The sequence below is a fragment of the Accipiter gentilis genome, chromosome 4 (assembly GCF_929443795.1).
Source record: "Accipiter gentilis chromosome 4, bAccGen1.1, whole genome shotgun sequence".
In the NCBI taxonomy this organism is placed as follows: Eukaryota; Metazoa; Chordata; class Aves; order Accipitriformes; family Accipitridae; genus Astur; species Astur gentilis.
Genome location: NC_064883.1, coordinates 41,279,260 through 41,303,626, shown reverse-complemented (window position 1 = coordinate 41,303,626; position 24,367 = coordinate 41,279,260). Strand labels below are relative to the sequence as shown.

The following is a 24,367-nucleotide window of genomic DNA, read 5'->3' as shown; positions in this document are numbered from 1 at the left end:
ACATGAGCAAGTGGGAACTCAGGGAAGAATTAATTTGATAACTCTGTCAGTAGAAGATTCTCTCTATCTAGGAATCAGCTTTCGAAGATTACTTTTCCGCTACTCCATGGCTTGACAGGCATTAAGCTTCTCCTCACCAGCCAGCTGAAGGGGAGGCAGTGGCAGAGGGAAAATCTTACCAGACGTGTAAGTTCAAACCTCAGTTCCAGTGTGATGATGGACATTTGTTGGCTGATCCCAACTGGGGTCTCTACTTTATTCCCCTGAGAAAACCAAACTTTTGCTTCAGAGGAACCAAGGGCTTCAGCAAGAAGAAATGCTGTGGGCCCACGTGGGGGCTGCTTGCCCAGCTCTTTCCGTAGAGCCCTGCGTCGCAGCAAAGCCCACGGCTCCCTACAGCATGCTTGAGAGTTCAATGTACTGATGGGTCATTAAGCCCTTTTGGGCAAAGGCCATTCATGTATCATACAAAATACAGTATGACAAAATTCACGTATTTCTCCATGTTCTAGAGAATAAAACATGCAAATTTTAGTTGTGAGTCTGCCCTGCATTCCCCAGCACCTGAGCAATCACTGATGCTCTGACACCCTGGTGCATTTACCTCAAAGGGTAAGAATATGATCGAAGTACAGTGCACCAACAAGCACTAGCACAATCCACAGCCAGTGTTACACTGGTGAAAGACAAGCATGCGTTACCACATCCCCATCAGTTTCCTCAGTTCAGCCCAGAGCAGTATGTATGAAAATACTTGATAACTCCTTAAGCAAGCGACATCTTTTACGTTACATCTTAGATCTCCAGATCATTCAAGCTTTGCAAACGAGGAAACCACTGACTTTTAAAAGCTTCTTTCCCAGGGTACAGCGGTATTTCAAGAGTTAACAAGCTTCAGTCAAAGCATGCAAAGGCATCTGAACCTAGCCTGAAAGAGAAGGGAGGCAGGAAGAAAAGTAACATTCTAGCCCTCACAATCACACACTAGCCTTAAGCCCTCCAAAAGGAAGTAAAGACATTCCTAAAATTCTTCAGAGGATGAGAAGCAAGTTGTCAGCTGAATCAGAAGTCCATTTCTCCCGTCTTTACGCTTTTAATGGCAAATCCCACATGAGCAATTTTAAAAGCCTCTCTTACAATGGAGTTTTCTCCCAAGTGGCTACAGCACATCTAGGACTTGTCTCATGTTTACAGAAATGTACCTTTCTCCTTTGGGTCTATTGAAAAAAGCTCCTGTCAAATGACCTGAGGAAGGAATGTAGCACAATCCAATACCATCATGCAATTTCCAGTGATTGTTTCTGTTACAATAATGAAAGGCACGGAAGAAACGGCTGGATAACTGCAGTGATTCTCTAAAGACAAGTTATAAAAGAGATGCTGAAGAGATATTATGTAAAGGGGGGGGGGGGGGGGGCGGGAATAAAGTCACCTATTAGCTTTCATCTTGATTACATGCGCTCACTGGCATCCGGATTCCACTTTGAAATAAAAATGTTTCTAAGCAGATTGTCCCAGAAAGTTGAAACTCTGCCTGTTTCACAAGTGGAGAGCAATAAAATAATTGGATCTTGGACAGATCTTCTACTTCCCTGTGTTTTATAGTTTTCTCAATCCATAAGGAAGACTAAACCACTTTGGACCACAGTGCGCACATGGCATGGAAGCAGAAGCACTTACCCTCCATCCGTGTCCAAGCTTTCTGGATGACACGAGCTCAACAGCTCCACCCCAGAAACTGGGTACATTCCCTTCCAGTTCAACTTTCTATTTAGACGCCCGTTCCCATGGTGACCAGGCTCCCATATTACGCAAAACAACATAAAGTAATATTCTAAGATTCAGTACTGTACTCCTAGACGATTTCCTAACCTCAGATAGGTGGGAATCTCCACAAGCCCCATCTCTGATACTGCTCCCATGTATTCAGATGCTGATGTATGAGAATAAGGAGATGGAGGTGCCCTTGCCTGGGCATTTTCTGGGACACAAGTATTTAGACGGATTTATCACTGGAAATGCAATGAGAACCCAGGAGAAGAGAAAGCTCCGGGGAGACCTTATCGCAGCCCTTCAATGTATAAAGGAGGCTTACAAGAAAGACAGAGAGAGGCTTTTACCAAGGCTTGTAGTGACAGGTCAAGAAGCAATGGTTTTAAACTGAAAGGGGGTAGGTTTAGATTGGACATAAGGAAGATGAGGGTGGTGAGACACTGGAACAGGTTGCCCAGAGAAGTTGCGGATGCCTCAACACTGCATGTGTTCAAGGTCAGGTTGGATGGGGGTCTGAGCAACCTGGTCTCATGAAAGATGTCCCTGCCCATGGCAGGTGGGAGTTGGAACAGGATGGTCTTTAAAGGTCCCTTCCAACCCAAACCATTCTATGATTCTATAATGGAGACAGTTGGGTGTCTGAAAGAAAAACAACAGTATATGGTTTCAACCTCAATTACACTACTGTTGTGATGACAAGAGGACGCTTGATCCCTGGTGATTCTCATCATGTTGAGTGTTACCAGCTGTGACCCAGAGCACCCTGCACCACTCTGCTGTCAAAGCCACCATCCTGATTCCACCACAAGGCCACTAACTGCCCCAGGTCACCCCTGACTTGCCACGCCTTGGTTTCCCTGTAGTTAAAAAGGACTATCAACAGGCATTGATGTCCAAAGCACTACACAAGATCTAGCTGACTTTCTAAGCAATCATTTTATATAAATCATCCCTCTACTAACCCGACCTCTCAGTGCAGAGACCTTTCCTGATATCAGAGAGTAGGTCAGACCTTGACCTTGACAGAGCAAAACATTCCAAAATTTGAAGATACTTTACATTTCTTTCTCTTCCTTCTCCTCCAGATTTCACGAAGAGGGTAACCAAGGATCAATTCATTCTTGTGTAAACCACCTTGCAAAAAATCTTTCAAAATACTTCCTCCATAACCTGCAACATGATCATTTTAGGCCACAGTCAAACCCCTTCCTTTCTCTTCAAGAGCTTCATCAAGATGCAATAAGGACTTGTTCACCTCTGTGTGCATGACTGGTAAGATGAGAGAGGTGCCTGCAGGAACATACACACAGAGGTCTGGCAGCTACACAGAGATGAGCAAACTGCAACCCTGAACACATCTTCTCACTGCCTCCCCCTGTTCAGATACACAGGCATGCAAAATACTCCCACCTCTCTAATAAAAAGGTACTGTATGAGGCATTACTGTAGATGCCTGTTAATCAGCAGGAACAGAAATAGAAGACATACCACCAAGAAATTCCACTTTTTGCTAAATAAAATAATAAAAAATTCCAAGGCAATGTGAAAAGTTTCACTATGACAGCAGCTGGTTGAGCAATAAAACCACTACACTACGCACTAGGTTTGAACACACAGGTCTCAGTGCTCTTCAGCCAATTTTCCTGAACTTTGGTAAGGCGTTGCAGCCATCGGAGAAGAGCAAACAAAGCTTTCGATAATTTTTTGGAGAGCACAGGACCGTCCATCTGCTTCCACACCAACAAGCAGGTGAACACACCTGCCCCAGGCAAGGCAGCAACAAGGACAGGAAACTCTCCACCTTTTATATCTTTCTTTTTGAGGTCAGAGCAAAGATAAAGACTATAGGAGAGTTTCAGTCCACCACTACATGTACACATTTCCTAAGGGTATCACGTCAGAGTTCAAGCTTTTCAATATAAATACTCTAGTACAGGATTCACTTTCTTTAATATAATAATGCTAGGATAACATAACCTATTATTCTAGCTATCCTGGGATCTCTGGTAAGCACTAAGAGATGAACTCTTCTTCGTGTTGAATTAAAACTGGAGAACAACATTGCTGACCAATCTCCTCCATCTTTAAGATGGCCCCTACTTTGCAAGGGTGAGACAACCGATGAGAGTAAAACAAGTGATGAAGGGTGAAACAATCACAGATGGTGCAGTTCAGGTTCAAAACAAACCTGCAGAAGGCAGTTCCTCGTGCAAAGGGCAGGCGATGCGGGGAACCCCTTCCCAGAAGATGCCCCATAATGTTTTAAGAAGAACCACGTGCACCTACTTGTTCTGCCATTCCTCCCCAGGCACCTTTTGGCAATAGATAGGGTCAGGCCACTGGGTGGGCTTTTGTTCTGGCCCAGTCTGCCCATTGTCCAGTTCCTATACTAAATGTCTTCAAACTAAAAAACACAATTTAAAAATACTTCAAATGTTGCAAGACCCAAGCACCTACCAGTAAACCAAACACAGTACATTATTGACTGTGGCTTTGCTCTTGATTTCCATTTGACCTATCCCGACAGTCTGCATTTCTTTTCATGTTGGGATTCGAGGAACCCAATCCCTTTGAACAACTGCCCCAAGCCCAGAAGTGCCATTTGGAGCCAACAGCTGCTGGGAGAAGGACACGACATCTCCACAAGCTCCTCCCTGCCAGAGCCTATCCCCACTCCCCTTTGAATCAACGCTTGAAACCATTTCCCAACAGACAGAGATTTTGCACAGGGTTTTCATCCGTTCATTGGTATTTTCCATCTTAACAAGTTTTTAATGTTTTATGTAGCAAGGATGCCCCTGCCATTTAAAGAGGGAAGCATGCAGTAGTAATTATTCATTAACAACACATCATAAGTGACCTTTACACTGAAGCAGAAGCAGCCACCGTGCCTGCCCGGCTGTATTCTGGAAGATGTGGGCCGAGAGTTTCCAAGGGAGTGAAGATTCTCATGCAGGGCAGCCAGCCTAAGCTATCTTGAAAAGGTGCCTTGTCCTTGAGAGGACAAAAAAGTGTTTAAAATGTCTCAAATTAAGTATCTACAAGCCACTACACTGTTTTGAAAAATCTAAGCAGAGAGGAAAAGTCACCGTGGTGCTCGGTCCAAGCTGGTGTCTCACAACCACCTTTGATCTCAGCATAGCGAGGAATTAGCATATTGTCTTCCTTGCCATAGAAGGTATATTTCTAACTATATAACTAATGGGCATTAGCTATCTGACTGCAAAATCTGAACGATACCAGCGTTTCTACTAAAAAGCAGTTCTACAGATTGAATGAAAAGCAAGGGCAGACCTACAAGCCTTGCAGCAAGAGCTGGAGTCCCTTGTTTACAGCAGGCTTTTCTAGTGGGATAGGGACTACATGCTAGTTATGCTGATACAAGCCACACGTCCCTAGAGTAGCAAAAATATAACTCCTGTCCCTGTGCCACTGGTTTTTCAGAAGGAGATAATTAAGCTCTTTTATTCTTGGAAAAGGTCTACTCCCATCTTTAGGTTGCCATCTCAGGCATACATGGATGCGTGCAGGAAGCAAAGCACCATACACACAAGTGAGAAGCAGAGCCAAGACACGCACACACAGAGTCCAGGCACCAGAATCATTTAACGAAGTAAAAATAACGTGCATCACTTTATGCACGATTACATTTTCAAAAGCAAAAAGTGTTAGGAAATTTTTTTTGAAGACAGCCAGTAACATTTTGCAAGGATCGCTGACTCAAGCCCTCGATCCGGCTGTTTAGCTGATGACTGGAAAACAGCCCTGGCTATGTTTATTCTTTAGACAAAGTCCAGCTAAAAATGCATCCAGGCTTAAATAATCTGTGTAACAATGACCTCAAAACCCCAAATACAACATTGCATTGCATGCAGGTTTCCCAGCAGGACAAAGCATTGTCAGCAGGGCTGATACCCAGCTATCCCCTTTTGATGTTGATGATCTACCAACATGGCATTTTCATCTTTATATACCACCATTACTGCTCTTGGAAGTAATACACTATTTCATTTCCATTTGCATTTCAATATGGCCCCAAGGGCTTAACACACATCTGGTCCTCACTGCGCTAGTCTCTTCCCAAAGATGATATTGCCTAAAGAAGGAGAGACAAAGGCTGCGTCGCATCTTGAGCAACCTCACGCATCGGCTCTCAGCCGAAACCGCGAGCGGAGCCTCCCGCATCCTAGCCCAAAGAAGCATCCCGGTTTACTTTACCCTCCATGCCTGCGTAGCTTTACAAACAGCAGCAAATGTCATTATCCCAGTTACCGCAGGTGGGGAGAGCCGGAGGAGGAGGCACAGCTCCAAGCCCAAGGTTATACATCGGGTCAGGAACGAGCCACTAGGAATATTTGACTCATCAATGTCAGAAGATCCCAAACTTTCTGTGTTACCTAAACAACAAAAGCTTAATGTAAGACACCGTAACGGGTCTGCAGAGCACACCTTGGCAACTGCAGCTCCCGCACGCTGGCGTGTGGTTTTCTATCTGTCACCTCGCTGTAAGTGCCCCTCTCTCCTCCCCCTGCACAGCCCAACGCAGCAGTGGTTTCGCTCCCATCACAAACGTTACGTTCAGTGGGAAAGATGGACTTCATGTATTTTTAAGACATTCATATATTTATACAGTATTATTATTTAGGATTTGTGAGCTAACCCAAGTAGCGAAATGCTGGTTTTTCCAGATTAAGAAGTATTTTTACTGAAGAGATCAGTGTCTCCTGCCCCAACGCTGGCCCTGTATCCCCCCTTCAAACCCACCACCCTGGGGCTGGGCACAGGCAGAGATGATAAATGAGAGAGCAAGTGCCCCAGACCAGCCACGCAGCTGATTAACCCTCTCTCCTCCTCGAAGAGCGCAGGTTGGCCACGCCAATTTTGCCCACGCCGTCTGAGGGATTGGCAGTGGTCACGTTGGACACGGGGAGATGGTCCCTCCTGCCCAGCGCGGGGTCAGCCGCCGGCTGCTGGTAAGCACAGAACTGCAGAGAGGAGGATCCTCAAACCCATTTTAAAATCATCTTAAACTAGGGTGATGCCTCTCAATTGAGCAGGCAGCACAAGCCTTGCCAAGACGCTTAAGCTTTCAGCCGCTCGCTTTTCCCATCGGCCGCGTGTGGGTTTATTCCTACCCCAACCACCTGCACGTCCCAGCCCATCCCCAGCCTCCACCAGAGCCGCTGAGCATTTTTTTTTACCATAGGTATCTTTAGCAAGGGCTCAGTGACATGGAATATAACGCACTTATCTCTCCATCTATAAAATAAATATATAATTTTTTTTTTAAGCAAGGACACATATCAAAGAGCACAGGATGCAGTGCAGTGACTCATGCAACTGGCAAAGTATAAAATTGGCTGCATGTGTGCCCGCATAGGGCATTCTGCAGCTCTTCCTATAATTAGTCCTTCAAACGCTGGAGGGGCAAGTAACAAATTCAAAGGAGGTTCCACTTCCCAATTATTCACATATTTCCAAATCAAATGGTTGGCTGTCAGAGAGCAACATGCCATTGCCCTAGGATATCAAAATGCAAACTGAAGTGTCTCTCCAGGAACAGGATTTGCTTTCATTACATTTATATCACCTAATTCATTTTAAGATTATATATAATTAGTCTCTCCTTCCATCCCCACTCCCCCCAGTTCAATATTCTCTCCCAAGCAAATTCAGAACATACCACACGTGCCAATGGCACTTCTTCTAAGGCAGCAGCCTCTTGCCTTTCAAACAATATAAGGAAATTTAATTTCTTTTTTTACCATTTTCTTTCTTTGAATTGCCAAATCTTTCATGTGTGCATTAGCACCAAACTGCTTCCACAAGATTTTTTTTGGGTTGTTTTTTTTTTTCCTAAGAAAACACCTCTGAGGAACTTTTTTATCTTTACTTTTCATTTGCCTTCTGACTGCCTGAGATTTCAGCCTACCATCCCTAATGTTTTACAACCGTTTCCCATTACCGTCAGGCTTAGCGCGCTATCTTCATTTGAACGTCTCCACTTTCATTTTAAATCCTCTCGACTCCAGCAGGTAAACCTGCTGTAAGGTTTAATACGAGACAGAACCAAAGTGCCTGGATCGCTTTCCCATCAACATCTTATTACAGCATCGCTCCCAGCGAGGATGCAATTTTCTTGAACCAGAAAAAAGTGAGCCCTACATCCTGAAGATGATTTTCAGCAAACACATAAGGAGACTCCTGAGATGGGCAAGTTATTTCTGACTAGCTATGAGTATAAAGGAATTATTTCATTATTGTTAATTTTTTAATAGGGAAGGAGGAGGGTCTTTCCCCATGAGGGAGAGACGGTGTTTGTTGCTGCCTCCCACTCTGCTCCAACCTTCTGCTGAGATTTCCCTGAATTTAGAGGGGCGGGGGAAATCACATTAATCATCAACCATTTTAGCACAGATGATGTTGGGGCTAGATGAAAAGCATCCAATTTCTACCGGAGGTGAAACAGCACAGTATCAAATACAAGGAACGTACCTATGTGCCATCCCAGCACAAACCACCTGTAGGGTTTTGCTAAGATGAAATCAAATTTTTCTCTATGACAAGAAGATGCCACAGGGGTGTGATGACTCTCAACAGTCCAGGATCCCACAGCACTTCACTGCTTTACTACCACCACCCGCAGTCTCAAGCTGCAGCCCTGTACCTGTCCTCTGCACCCTTTCAAAGCAATGGGTTTGTGGGGTTTTAAGCAACAAAAGAGGGATGTAAGTTTTTAGAGCTTCTTCCAATTTGCAAAACCAATTTATACAAAAGCCCCAAAAGCAGAGATGTTTCACCCAACTCCCACAGGTGTCCACCACCCCAGGCAGCTGGTCCTTGGATCGATGCTCTTTAGCACCAGGGCTTTGAGCATCTCTAGACAACTAAGAGGAAAATACCATAGCTCTTAACTCTGATAACTAATAGCCCTGCAGGTGAAGCCAGGGCAAAGCTGGGCTCATTTTATCACAAAATAAACCAGGTGAGGGCAACCACAAAGGAAGGAGCTGGGCTGTGCTAAAATAGGGACCAGCACTAGCAGGCAGGGTTGTCTAGATGTATAAATAGCTGAAGCAGAAAAGCATCAAAATCCCCCATGAAAAGAGAAATAAAGAAAATAAAAGGAAAAAAGGAAGAAAAAAAAGCATTCTTTAACTCTATCAAGGAAAACGTGGCATCCTGCACTGCTTCCAACCAGCAGACCCAGGGGAGTGTGGTGGCCAGAGGAGTCCCGTGGCTGCCCACCTGCACACCCCGGGTGCCACCAGCGCCCGTCATCCCTCCGCCCTGCCCAGCAACAACCGCACTGGGTGCAAGGACATGGGCACTGGGGCCAACCAACCCACCTGGGACCACCTGCACAATGCCAGCGGTGCAGGCGGAGGGAAGACGAGGAGGCAGCCCGGCGTGGAAACCTCTGGCGGAGCGAAGGCATCCCGAATGCATCTCAACCCCCGCGATCTGGGAACTTCTCTGCTTAGCCAAAAATCTAGCCAAAGGGGTCAGGGAGGAGCGTTTCTTGCCAAACCGGAGCCGCGCACGCAGACAAGCACCGAGAGAGGAAGGGATGATGGAGGGGTGGGAGAGCCCAGCTCAGGCATGTTAAAAGGGGAAAATACAGCAACCACTTATACCCACCATAGAATTTTATTTATTTTTTTTAGCCTAATGAGTTCCCAGAACCACCTTCAAAATTTCCTCATCCCCTCGCATGACCCTTGGCGCGAACAGCCACCGCAGAGACGCCTCCCGCAGAGCCAGCTAACTTCGAGCAAGCCTCATGAGAACGCCCCCAAAAACGGTGGTTTGCAAGAAATTTTGATCAATCTTACTGCTTTTAAGGCACTGATCAAGATCAGGAGCAGTAGCTCCGCTTTTTTTTCTTCCAAGCGTTCTTACATATTCTCCAACATTATACCTGCTTGTACGCTGCACTGCAATTCCCCATGAAGTCCCAGCAGCTTATTTCCAGTTTTACCCCGAGTTTTTTGCAAGCTGCTCGCCCTCAACTAGGAAGCAAACATGCTGTTATCCCTCCCTCCTGGCTGATCCTCAGGTATGACTGACATATCAGCTGCAAAGGATTTTCCACATCATGGGTTCCCTCTTAAAATCGCAGCAGACGATTGCTGCCTGCAATCAGTTTGCGGCTTGTGCACACACGGAGCTGTTCCAGCAGAGCTGTTCAGGCTCCCGTTCCTCCTGAATACCCACAGGCGAGCATGTTTATCCTGGAATAATATTGTTTTGTTTCAATTTAGCCTCGTGGATATATTGCAATGAAATATAACAGATTAAACATTAATCTCCACTCCAGATTCGGAATATCTACACACATGCAGCCATTTAGGAGCAGCTATTTCGCATTAAATTCATATTGCGTTTTAATTTCAATAGCATATCTGACCACATCTTCAGCAGTCACTTCTTAAAGGCTGTAGTGCTCAAAAGCAGGGAAGCTAATGAGTTCCTGCAAATAGTGTCTGTATTCAGGAACTAGTAACACTTTAAACCGGGTAGGCAAACAAGGGGTATGTTGAGCGACAGCATTACAACAGCAGTCCAAAGAGCTCTTCCCAATGCAGCATCCAAGGAGCTGTTGGCAGCAGCGCGAGACAGGTTTGTGCCACTGGAGAAAAGCCTCACGTGGATGCGCTTTCACTGGTGAAGGACAGAGCAACCCACCTTCCCTACAGAGACTCAGTCACTCGAGGACTCGAAGGACACAGCACTCCGATGAGGACATCATCCCCACCGCACCCAGCGTTTTGGTGCCAAGACTTGTTGGCTCTATCCAGCTTCCCCCAGATTCCTGTCTCATCCCCTCCTGCTGGGTGTCCTCTCACTCATCAGGTAGGAGAGTCTGCAAACCAGAAAGCCACTGCCCTGAGTTTGTCCGTACCAAAGACCCCCACTCACAGCTCCAGGGATGCCCTCCTTGTCTTCCCGGCATACACCGAAGAGAGTGCCAAAGTCGCACTGGATGGGGGATCATCACCGTAAAGGCAAGATGTACCGAGAGCTGCTGCAGAACAGAAGTTAAGAGTCTTCAGGAATCCCGACTATCTGCTCTCCACAAAATCTGTGTTTCAATGAGCAGCAGACAGCAAGATCAAAGCACATGTGGAAGTCCCTACAGACCTGAGCAACTCCGGGAGGGCCTTCCAAGTGCCTCAGCAGATATTTCCCTTGGCTTCTGGAAGTAGGGCTGAGTCAATACCAAGTGCTTTTGGGAAATCCCATCTTGCAAACCATCCGCCTAAGGGCTGGCAAGAACAGAGCATGCCACAGCAGTACTAGAAAGCAAGCGACTCTTTCTAATGCATTTCAACGCACAGGGAAGCCCGACGAATCCGCAAGATGTTTTCTGGGGCACAACAAGAATCCCAGACTCAGGGCATCCTCACTAGGAGATTAAGAATTGACAAGTTGGGGTTTTTTTCAGAGGAGTTGTCTGCATCAGCCAGATGTGCCTTCCAGGTGTTTTCTCCTGATGCTATATTCTCTCATCTCATTATCCTGGGATGGAAGATTTTTCTCTCTCGATTCTTACTTCCATCTTCCACTTACAGATGAAGGACACAACTTTTCCACAGTTGTTCTTGGAAGCACACAAACTTCTCATGCTGGACTAGCAGGAGAGCTCAAGCAGATGGTTTTCAACTCAAACACCAGCGTGAAGATTAGGTTTCATTACAGTCAGATTTCTTGGTCCCATTCCTTCAGCAGAGCTCTCTGTCGGTAGCAACAGCCTCTGCCACATCATGGGTATCCCCGCAGGATTTGGAACCAATATACCTAGTATCATTTTGCTCCTCAGCCGACCGTGCTGTTTCCAGCTCTGCTGACTGCTAAGCAATCTTAGAGGCTTAAGTAGACTCTTATCTTGGAACAGATTTTAAGCCTGAAGAGTACCCAGTAGAAAAAAGACAGGCTGCGGGTATCAGAAAATAAAGTTCCTCTGTCTGTGCTATGTAGAAGGTTAAATTAGTGCCTTACAGTCCTCTTCAACAACCTTAATGTCTACAAAATCTCAAGCCCATCACACTAAGCTTCTGCTGGGTGACTCCTTTTGTCATCCGACCGCTTGCCTGAATGGTCAATCTATGGCTGGGTATCGCATAGCACCTTCCAAGCACACAAATGAATCATAAATCCTGCTGAAGATAGCATCTCTCCAGCTCTGTTTGACCAGGGGATGGAGTAAGTTTGACTGGTTGCAGCTTAGCCCTGTTTTTAAAATGTACTTGTCAGAAAGAAAGTGAGAAATACGCATCCTGCCCTCCAAAAATAAGACATTTTGGAGAGTAAGGCACATGGCTCGGGTAGAAACTGGCTTCACTTAATCACGATGCATTCCTCCCAGCTGGTCTTGTAAAATGCCACGGTTAATCCAGCCTCATTGCAAGTGGATATTTTTTGATAATGAATCAGGTGCAAACCAGTAATTTCCTCCAAACGAGGCTGAATTAGGAGGGGGCTACGGCAAAGACAACTCCAGCAGAGCAGACCGGGTTTTCTTCCCAGTATATACCCCTCTGGGGAAGAGGGACACATGTCACGGATTTTCCACATGGGCATTTCATGGGGTAAAGATCATTCCTTGCCCGCTACAAGGGCACAAGCGGACCACGACCTGCTGCTTTGGAGCCACCGCTCACACGAGCGGGATTTCCCACAGCTGCCTCGTGTTGCACAGACCTGAGCCAGCTCTGCCCTCTCCCCCGGGTAAACCGCATCCCACACACGTGCGTGAACAAGGTAAGAGAATGGGACAGAAAGGGAGATGAACAGAGCTGTAATTATACTTTCTTTTTTTTTTTTCCCCCAACCAAAACAAACCACCTCCATCATTAGTGGCAGGTAGGGATGAGGATGTACTTTACATTCTCCACTGAACAATTGCTCTGTTTCAAGAGGATGAGAGATTCAGAAGGTGAAAGAGATATGGTCCTCATGAAAGAGATACTGTCCTTGAAGCAGTGGTTACAATGATGTGTGCCCACGAGACAAAACCTGCTTTAAAAGATACCGTAACAGCGGGAACCCAGCTAGTAACAAGCAGTGACATAACAGTATTTCCATGATGGGACAGAGGCCAGCTGAGGATGCCACATCTGTAACTAACACAAGGCAGAGATTTTCATCTCAATTTGAATAGTCAGAAGCAAGCCCCTGTTTGCAGGACTTCCTCCCAAAAGCAAAAAATCTGCCAGGTTTCTGGCTGCTTTTAATTAATGCAGCATCTCTGCTCCAAAGCCAGACTGCTTAACCTCTACCCTAATAAAAAACATACTTTTGTTTTTGTTAACATTAAAACATTCGTGACCACGAGCACCCATTCTCCATTTCATTTATAGCATAGTTAAATTGAGAGTCACTGGCCAAACAAAAGCCATTAGTAGTCTGGTGCTCAAAGCATGGTTAATCTTTCTGTATATTATGAAATACAGATAGATCGTTCACATACGCTTATTTTAAATGCAATCTCCCTCACCTTCCACTTTTTTTTTTTTTCTGGAATTAAATCCCAGCAGCAGTTACTATTACAAACAACATTTCATATTCAGCAATCAATGGCTGGATGCCACATCAGTTCACCCTCCATCACTAACACAGCTGGCTAAGTTTGCTGATCCCAGCTGCAGCAGGACTGTATGGCAGATACACCTCTACAAGGGGTCACAAGTGCAGGGTACGCATCCCGCAACATAAATCACAGAACCAAAAGATTTCTGCTGATTTTTCCTTCTACTGATATTTTTCATCTTTTTGTTGTTGTTTTTAAATGGGATGGTGTCAATGCACAGCACCAACCCTTTACCAGAAAAGCTTTGTCCTATGTTTACGAACAGCCTCGATACATTAGGTAACATAGACTGAACTGCAGTAACCATTGGAAGAATTAATGCAAAGGCAGCTCATATCCGTAACAGGGGCAGAATAAGTCCGGATAGAAGCAACACATCTGCTCCTATCATCCTCAGTGTATTCTTCAAACAATGGGAAGAAAAGCCTGGAGAAGCACTGACCCTCGCTTCATTCAAAGAGTGCCCCTGCTCAATTCATGAAAGTTTGCCTTTCCTTTTCAAGTGAAAAGGCCAGAAGAATACTTGGGAAACCAAAAGATCGCTTAAAAAAAAAAAAAAAAAAAAAAAAAATCATTTTAACTGCAGGAGCCTTCAAACCATCAAACCCCATAAACTTTGTTTAAAAGATTTACAGCAAACTATTGTGCAGGGAATTTAATTTTTTCTTTCTGAGTTTTTAGGGGGAAAGTAAATATAGTTTTTTAATCAATCCTTCCACAAAGAGATTTACAACGCTAATGTGCTGAAGCATAAACTGATACAGTGACAAACCCCCTTTCTCCTTCAATGTGCTAATAAGGTTGATCCTTTCTCCAAAGCTTTGTTCTTGGGAGGTTTCTGCAATGAGTTCATGTTTTTCACCAGCACAGAGCCCTGCTCATGTGGAAATCATTGGGCTGAATACATTTGCTGCCTCATCTGCCCCTCAGCATCAGGTCTCAATTGGGATTTGGGGTGGCAGGCGAATGACTGGCCAGCAATGCAAAAAAAAGAAAGAAAGAAAAAAAAAAAAGAAGAAAAAAAAAAAGAGGGGAGGGTTACTTTTACAATGCAAAGTGAAGCCATTTAGAATGATCTGTCTGGGAGTGGGAGCAGCTAGCACAGGGCATGCCAGCCCTTGAGTGCAGCTTCCCCACACCTTCATGATGATGAGCAGCAGCATCCACCTGCGGTGTTAATACAGCCAGCAAGGAAGCCCCATCCCACACCGCGAATCTATCGAGGCAGCAATAACCCCACACTATGGGTTTAAGAATGGAAACACTAAACTGAAATTACCTGCAGGGGTAAAAAGCCCTAAAGTAGAAGGTTAAGCCAAATGTAAGAAATCCCACCCCACTGAGACACGCACGGGAGCAGTTTGACTTTTCAAAAGCAGTGAACTGATCAAAGGCATGCACGGTTAGAGGAAGACAGTCGATTTACAGGGTCAATATCCATTTTACCCGTTAACACAGAGAACCAGATGCTTTGCTTGACGAGGAAGGTTCAGTGTCATGGATTGATTCCTGCAAAAAGTTAGGCTGAGACACCTCTCCTCACCCTCCACCTCTGTGCAGCAGTAGATCGTCATGCTGACAAGCAACCTCAAAGATGCTCCATCTTGCAGCCACTGAAGTTCAACTCATCCCAGTAACTTCCAGGTTTTCTGCTTCTGCAGTAAACTGCAAACAAAACCAATGGCCTCCTCCAACCCACGTTGCAAATAGCTGCCGAGAAGTCCTAGTCCACATCCATCCTCGGATACAAAAGAAGGTCAACGGGGACTTTGGCTCTTCTAACGCCCCACAACCACCACAGCATCACTTTGAAGACAGATAAAGTTTAAAAACAAACAAAATCCCCACGACTCACAGCTGCTCTCCCGTATCGGGGCTGTGGCCAAGGAAGGATTCCTCCTGCAGTATTTTTAGCTGAACACGTGCTACGTTTATTTCTTGAAGAACAGAAACCTCCTTGAGTCTGTGGCGATGAACACATGTGAGAGGACATTTAACTCTTTCCCACTAAAGAGTCCATGAGACAAATGTGAGGCTAAATGTCTCTGCAGACGTTTTATGGGAAGACAGGGATTTTCTTTAATACCCCACGGGTTTCAGCTACTGCCAAAACTTTTTCCTCCACCCCTGAACCAAGAGGCACCTCCAAACCGCTTTTACTAGTCTGAGTAGTCAATGGCCAGTTTATACCTATGTCCAGAGAAGGAAAATGTATATTCAACAGTATTTTCCAGGGACTTCACAAGTGGCATCATTGCCATAGCGTAGCAGGGCTCATACAAACACACCAATCCCTGCTAAAAAAATATCATATGCATGAACCTGTGATTGCTCCCAAGCCAAGGAGCCTGAAAATCTTTCCAGTGTTTAAAATTAAGCTGCCCAGGGATGGAGGAGGGAGGCTCCACACCACCCAGCTTGCTGCTCCCTCTTAGTTGCCGTCCGGTGCAGGATACGGTCCTTGGGAAGGGTTTGTATCCCATTTAAACCCCCCTCCCCAGCCAGACTCCTCCATCCAAGCTGGACACTGTGCCCTACAGCCACCCTCTGCTTGCTGCTGACTGATGGTTAGAGGAGTATTTATGACAGAGGTCTTTCTCCATAAAATAAACATAAACAACTTAGCAGCACAAACACAGGCGGGACACACAAGGCAGAGTATAAATAACCTGCTTACCCTTAAAACCTTTTTCCAACTCACCTACGCCAAGTGTTTCTGCAGAATCCCCGTCTTAATTTAGAAACCAAATGTATTTTGACCAGGAGCTGGCACTGAGCATCCCCCGCCTCCGGGCGAGCAAACGGGCCACACCGGCGCCACGGACAAGCAAGGAGCCGGTTCCTTCCAGCTCGTGGCTTCACCTTCCCAGTGGGAAGATATTGCAGGGGAACAGTAAGGAATAAAATCAGAGACGAATGCAGAGTCTGCTATTCAGACGTGCCTTCTCCTTCCTTTTAAACGGGACCTGAAAGCAGCCTGGAAAAGCAAAGCCCAGCCTGGGGCGCTGGGATCTGCAGAAGTGGCAATGCTGACCCCTTGGCAGCGCTTGGGCGAGCTGGCCAAAAGGGATTTGAGGCTTTGCCCCAAAGCCGGCAGCGTGCGTGCCAACCGCTTCTCAAGCCCGTTGCGAGTTCGGATGTAACCAAGGCTCTTAAGGACAGGAGTTCAGCTAATCTGAGCTCATCTCACCCAGCCACCCTACTGAACTCGAGACGCTGACTCCGTGGCACCGCAGCGCAAGCCCCGCGTTCACCCCTTAGTAGGTGCCTTTCATTTTTTAATTGGTCCCTTTCTTCTGTTTGAAGCTCAAAGCGGCAGCCTCTGGCCAGAAATGCTTTGTTACAGAAAAATCAGTTACCGGAGCGCAGCGGGAAGCCCCCAGCACCCACGTCCATCTTCTCCTCGTGCAGCTGTTTGGCTGCGAAACGCGGTCCCTCCTCGACCGAGTCGGGGATGGCTCACCCATGAGCTGGCACCGGGCTCCATCACTGCTCTTGGCCGAACCAGCCCAGGTCATCCCCTTCTTGCACCGTGCTGGGGTGATGGGGACGACAAGCCGGGCAGAGCTGTTGGAGGGGCAGCTCATCTCGGCACGCCTGAATTTTCACCTCTGGTAGCAAAAGGTGCAAGGCCAAATTCAATTTATACAAGCTGAAGTTCTGTTTACTTATGCAATAGGAGATGAAGGGGGCAAGATTATCACAAGATAATTGCTCCCTTGATTAATTATAAAGCAAAGCCAGCTGCTTCCAATTCCTGCATGGTACAGGCTGCTTCCCAAGGAACCAGCCAGCACAGGAAAGTTTCAATTGCTTTCCTCCTCAACTGTTTAATTCTAAACGTAAGAAAATAATCACACTACAAACAGTCCCGCATACAACCCTCAAAAGTGCTCACTGCTTAAACTGAATGGGTCGCTGCTTAAACATGAAAAAAAACAACCCCAGTCATACAAAACCCATTCATTCAAGATTCATCTGCACTCAATTAAAGAATACAGGAGCAGCTGATGAAAGCATTTACAAGATATTATTAAATCTTACAAGGTGAGAAAGCCAAGAGGAATCCAGATATTCAAATTTTTATTCCACATCCACCAAAAAGAAAAAACCCAAAAGCAGCTGTAAAATGTTGTTTTGCCTCAACAGAATTGGTAAGTGCAGCTATCAATAACCATTGCAATAAATAAAACATTTGCAGGAAAAAAAATACCTGCATAATCATAAATTTGATAAAAGTCATCTTTCCTGGTACAGGGTGTGCTAAGCACTAGGTACATGGCCTGGCACAAATTATTCATACAGCAAAGTACTCTGGGACTTGTAGTCCAGAGGGACAAATGGGAATGACAATTCTAAAGGCAATGAAAATGGAGACAACGCAGGTGGGTCCAGCATCATTCCCATGTCCCGCAATACAGGTGCGAGTGGCGAAACCAGCAAACCTGCTGCATTTCTTCCTAGCGAGGGGGAGTTGGCAATTCCCCAAAAGTGATCCCAGATGGAGAAAATCCCCATTTGCCTCATTCCCCAATACAACCCGCAGGGACCGGCCACGATGCCGATGGGCAGTGTGTCTCCGGAGCAGCCCAGGGGCTGACTGCGTGTCCCCCCATTTCCTTGGGTCCTGCTGGGCACCACTGCTGCCCCTCGAGCCTCGGGGCGGGGGGGGGGGGGAGAAATACTCCTGGAGGGACAATTTAGGCAGATTTTTGTGACCATGAATTCACCCAGGAGGCTACATGACACTTGTATGAAAGGCAACCTGCGCCACAGAGCTGCTGCAGCAGGGATCAGGTGAGAGCCATGCAAGCATCCCCGCTCATGTTTCCCTAGCAACTCCAGCTCCTGCCTCCCCTTACACATTCCCTTCCTCTGACTTCAAAGTAGGCCAAGACACCCTCCATCACTCAGCCATGCAAACCAGAGATTAGGGGAGTTCAGTGAACCCTACTTCCATCTAATACAGATTTTGACAGAGGATGCATTCACATTAAATCCTCTCTGGGCATGTGCACTCAAGCTCCCCTGCAAACAGAGGGGAGACCAGTTTGGAGAAAGGGTGTCTCTGCATCCCACCCAAAGCCTCTTAGCACTCGGTAAAAAAACAAGGACGAAGACAGAGGACCAAACTCCAACATGTGCTTGCAAACTTGCAGGTGCCTGGGCAGATATCACCTAAACCCAACAATCACGCAACAGGTCTGACATCCTTTGGAAAACCAGCTCTAAGGCTCAGACCTGCCAAGATATTTATTGAGGGGCTTAAGTATTATTTTTTTTATGGCTGAGGTCTACAACACCTTTCCCATCCTGGAGAACGAAGCGCAGCCAAGGCGGGCACCCCAGACTCTTACCCCTTACTCCCAAAGCAACACCAACACTTCACCAGTTAAACCAGCTCCTGCCACTGCTTTTTTGCCTCCCCCTATCATAAAAATGACACTTGGGAATTCAGGCATGAATGCCTAAACTCAATGGCAGGCATTAATGAGCCTCCATCCACTCAAACCTATCCCACGACAGAGGAATTACCTCTAAAAGCAGCTATTTAATCATCCGACACGACGCTTCCCCCAGCATCGTGGCCATCCCATCCCCGGCTGATGTAGCTACAGCAATGAAAGCTCCAATTTAGGCACAGCGATATCAGTGAAAAAAATACCAGCTGCGTGGAAGGTCTCATCCAAAATACCTCTGTCTGCACAAGAAGGGTTATTTGGTATAGTTATAGAATGTATTTGGTCCTTTAGAAAAACACTGAGCTGTTTATTTACTCATGTCACAGGCATAGCTGAAAAAAGCTGGAGGTTTGTGTTAAGTTTTTAGAAATATTCTCAAGGAAAGTGGCAGTTCAGGACTTAAATCCTCCCCTATCCAAGGCAGCACATAAACATGTGCTTAAACCAAGACTAAAAGATGCTCGAGCTGCTGGGCTTTGTGGAAGGCATGCACTTAAACAAAAATTTGAAAAAAAAGACAAGAAACAGAGCAAGAAATGCTATGGAGGAGAGGAGGCAGACAGCTTTCTCATTAGAAGACATACCAGATTGCAGCTAAATCTAAATCCACACCACAGGAACACATCTTCATCCCCACTGAAGCCAAGACCAATATTTGGTTCCATGGATTAAAAGAAAAAAAAAAAAACACCTCCCCCCAAAAGCCTATCTCCCAAACAAATTAATTGATCTCCAATTATTTCTTCTACTTTTGCACCAATGTAGAAAGAAGGGATCTAGCTAAATTGTTTGGATGTAGCTGGCATTAAAAGAAAACCCATTGTAACACTGGGCAATTCTGTGCTGCGTGCACATGCGCTTTGCCAACCGAAAAGCCTTGCGACGTGCTTGACAATACACACTCCAAACTCTGCCACTACAGCTAAAAACCACACACGGCCAGAAAAAGAAAGCACTCCTGCAGTGGAGGAGAGGCTGTCAACAAGGGACCTTCGAGTGGAGCTTCTCAGTTTATCTCAACTGCATAAAATCCATTACAGCCAGAGATACAGTCAAAACAGTATTTAAAAAAAAAAAAAACAACAAACAAACAAAAAAAACCAACAACAAAAAGCCAACAAACCACAGAAAAAGGCAGCAACTGTAAAAGTATGCGGTATTGCACCAGCGCTGGCATGCCCCAGAGGTTTGCTGAACGGGTCGATGGAGGACTGACCCATGGGGCAATCCCTTCTGCAGCTCCATCTGGCAGCTGGGGTTTGCACCCCAAAACCAGACCAGATGGGAGAAAACGCCTGGCCAAGAAGATGGCAGAAACATAACTCTTTCAGCTCAGCAGCCTTTTCTCAGGATAGCTGTAGAAACACACGTCACCTTTGAAAACTTCATCCTTTGAGATGGCACCAACGTCAAAAGGCCGAGCAGGAGCAGAGCGGGCAGACACATAACGCTATCGCCTAACATCTCCTTTAGGAAACACTTGGGATAAGAATTGTTCACAGAATGAAAGGCAAGCTTTGAGAAAGGATTTAAACAATTTTGTTGAAAAAAACAGTTAAAACCAAGAACATTTATGTTCATCTGCATCTGGATATAGAAATGTGGATGATGAACAACGGTGTCCTTAAGTGTTAGAAAAGCAGAGCGTGATAGAGCTGCCACTTCTACCCCCCATCTACCTAGGTCCCCACAAAAACAGGCTGCCTAACATCTGGTTAATAGCATTAAAAACCCCGATTCAGAAAGCATTCAGACAACCTGCTAATCCATATCTTTCATCAACAGCCTTAACCATGACATTAAGACAATATATATAAATACACGATGGGTCTAAACTAGAATTGCAAGATGTGCTCCACTGAACAGAGGCCAACACAGAAAGACGTCAATCAAAATTTCACGTTCTTTGAGTGAATTGATCAGCTCCAACAGTGGGGGAAAAAATGAAAAGAAAGAGAAGTTTTCCTTTGGAAACATCAACACACTTGGCTTTACCCTGCAGAGCCCCCACCCAGCTGCCCTACAGTGAGAGACTCCACTGAGGACACTGCAACCTTGGAGACTGCAACTCCAGCTGCAACAGGATGGCAGGCAAAACGTATTTAAATCGAATTAAAACACTAATGCACAACCAGTAGCACTGGCAGTGAATATATGTTTATTTTATATTCACATATTGTATTTATGCGTGCATGTGTATATACATGATATTTTAAAAATTCAACAGTAAACCTTTCACTGGCCACAAATCTCTTTTCTTCTTCCACAAAAATGAAGTATTGCCTGGGTTAACTGGCCACAAATCTCTGCGAACTTTTTTATTTTAATTCCCCAAGAATGAAGTATGGCGCAGGTTCGGAGATGAGCGCTGTGGATCCAGCCCGCCTCCACCACACGTGAATCTTCCTCACTCTAGGATCAGCCCCATAAGGTTACATAGGAATATAATTAATAAGGTGACGTATCTCACATAAATAACTTAAAAGAAGCCTGCTGCTTGAAGAAGAGATGGTAGCCAAAAGGTATCCTAATTCACTTTAATAACGGATTGGAGAGAAAATACAAATGCCTGGATGAAGCACCCATCTTTGCACTGTCAAATATCCTCGGCTAAGAGGAATCTGTGCATCTGCCTGGAATTTTTTTTTTTTTTTTTTTTTTCCCTTTCTTCCCCCCTCAGCCCTTTTTAGGGTTGAAGGGTGGCATTTGGGGTGCATTACAGTTTCAAGCTAGCGTGAAAATGAGTGAAGGCAGAACTTCTGGACAAGATGGGCTTTCTATTATCAGACGTCCTGGAATGAGTTTTCGGTCTTGCTCACCCTTGTCCACCAAGGGTGTCTCTGAACCACAGCCAAATCCGGGTGAGATGGCAACCGCCAGCCAGTCAAAGGAAAAGGGTTTATAAGGAATTTCCAGAAGCTGCAGATCAGCTATTGAAATGCAGAATAATCTATAAATCACTCCTTCAAATAAATGGATTTGCTATTGAGCACAGCAATCTGACAGTCCAGGTACACAAATATATCTCCCCCTCAGAAAGAATCTTCATCCTTTAAATATTCCCAGTAGTGCACGTTAAACAATTCTGAAGTCATTTAGCTTATACTAGAGCTGACATTAAGGGCATCCTCAGGGGCATCTTCTTCCCTCTCTCTAGAGCCCCTCTCCTTTTCCATCTGTGCTACAAGCACGGAACTTCTCCACGTGTCCTTCCTTTCTCCCTGCAACCTTCTACCTTGGAGCTGCCACCACGAAGCCGGTGAAGCTACCAACCACACCAGGTCACCCCGACACCCGAGTCTTTGCACCCCTCTCCTGCCCTTGTGATAATGCCAACTTTTTTCTGCTGCTTTGCAACGCTCCCGCACCGAGCGTTGGTGGAGAGGGCAAGGAGAAACCACTGCGAGGTCCACCAGAACATCGCTCCTACCGCCCCGTATGAAAGGGCACAGAGCATTTCAGGCGATGTATTAAATCTGCAGCTATTACATGCAACAGCTCGACATTATTTGCTATTTTATAACAACGGAGCAGGGGATGCTCTGGCATCGCTCCCATTCTTTGAGCGTAACTAACCTCCAAGACTGCTCAGACTGTCAGGAGGCTGATTACATGAAATAAAACACTGCATTTGACTATTAATTAATATTGACTTCACTGCTTGACCCCCGAACATGTAGAAATTTATAGGATCGCTCTCCAGGTTTATTAGGGCACTATTAATAATCTGAGGAGTATTTGGAGTCAGTCACCTTAAGGAACTAAAAAGAGCTCTTTGGTATGATGCATAGACATCATCTCAGGCTACTTTTGGCTTGGAAAAGCATTTGGCTAATTTTCAATTTGTCAAGCGAGTCCCTGACAAGTTGGTAACGTATAACAGAGCAGATCTTCGGGACTCTCCAGCAAGCTTTTTCTCAGCCACGGCTGGCCACAACAGCATGGCACAAGGATATTACAAGAAGCAAGATAATAACCAGATGGAGCAGAGCAATCATCTAGGCTATTTTGGTAGACCCACTGCAGATGAACATGATACAAAAGCCAATTAACTCCGATATATCGACATGTAAAATAGTTACAAGTTGAAATTCTTTTTTTTTCCTTCTACATTTTTCCCCAAATACTGGGACTTCTTAATATATGATAACCTGAATTTTTTCAAACACAGAATTAGCCTTTTCAAAAAAATTTCAAAGGAAGCATTCAAATACGAAACATGCTAAGTCCATAAAAAAAGTGGAAAAAATTAACTACTTTTGTTAAAAACTCGCGTTTCCTAAAAAGGAAAGAAAAAAACAAACCCACAAACTAAAACCACCCCCAGCCCCTGCTATTTTCAAGCTTTTACTTGTAAACTAGAAAGTTTACAAGAGACTTATGAAAAAGTCTCCAGAATCTTGCTTCTAAGCCATAATGTTCTTTACGAAACCCAACGCGCTTTTTAGAAAGGCCAAATCTGTGAATATCAATCTCTAAACATTACAAAGGGTAAATTTAGTAAGCGTGCCTTCCTCAAAAGAAATAATAAGTAGAGTATGCGCTGAGAGAACTAACAGCCTCTAGCATTTTATCTTCTAAATCTATTTGTGACTTACGGATGCTTAAAAGCAGTGGTCCAAGGCCTGGGAGCTCAGTGCCTGAGATGTTAAAAGCACTTTAAATCCTTTAGGCTGCTTTGAAAAATCTCCGCGTCTTTGCCACGTGCGGATATTTTGCACTGCAGAGCCAGGAATCAATGCAAGCATTTAAACTTCCTTTTGTCAGGAATGACTTAAACCGGGAGAGCACAGAGGCTCGTAAACAAAACTGCTGACACCTCCTGCGTTACTGAAAGCGAACCATGATGCAGCATTAATTGAACGAGCACCTTCAATCTGTCAAGTCAAAGAACACTCACAGGAGCTGTTCCTGGCAGGGCTCGGGTTGATGCTGCAGCCGTCAGGGCCGTACCATTAAATCGGGAGTTTTTCGTGATACCTGAACAACCGTGACAGCGCTCGGGTCATCCTGGAAAGATGAAAGGACCAGCACAGCTGCTGAGACCATCTTCACAGAGCCTGGGCTTCATTATCAGTAACTATGTGGCTCCTGAGAGTCTCACTCCACTTGAAGATTTCTTGCAGACCAGCTGATTGTAACCTCGCTAGCAGATTGCCATCTCCACTGAGCCTGCACTGCTCCTCCAGCCCAAGAAAATAGGTTCTCCCCCCCCCCCCCGCCCCTGCTCCTCCAGCGCAAGAAAATGGATGTTCTCCTCCTCCATATCCCCACGCACGCACTTGTGTTATTTCCACCATGGAAAGTATCCATTGCAACAGGACAGCTTTGTTTTCTCGCCAGGCACAGAAAGGATCAGGTACTCAACAGCTCATCCCAACGCAAAACCCAAACCGTTTCCTTCTAGTGCTGCAAAGGCACCGCAGTCAAGGTACTTGGTTTTGCATAGTTTGCCGAGATGACACCAAACAGCTACAGCAGAAAGGAGCTTTAAAAAAACAAAAAAAACTAGCGTCATCAGGAGAAACATAACTGGTGA

General features: G+C 45.5%; 1 protein-coding gene across 1 annotated transcript in view; it reads right to left on the bottom strand.

Moving 5' to 3' along the window:
- ACVR2B (activin A receptor type 2B) overlaps positions 1-24,367 on the bottom strand; it is a 97,576-nt gene that overhangs the window by 28,885 nt on the left and 44,324 nt on the right. The window lies entirely within an intron of this gene.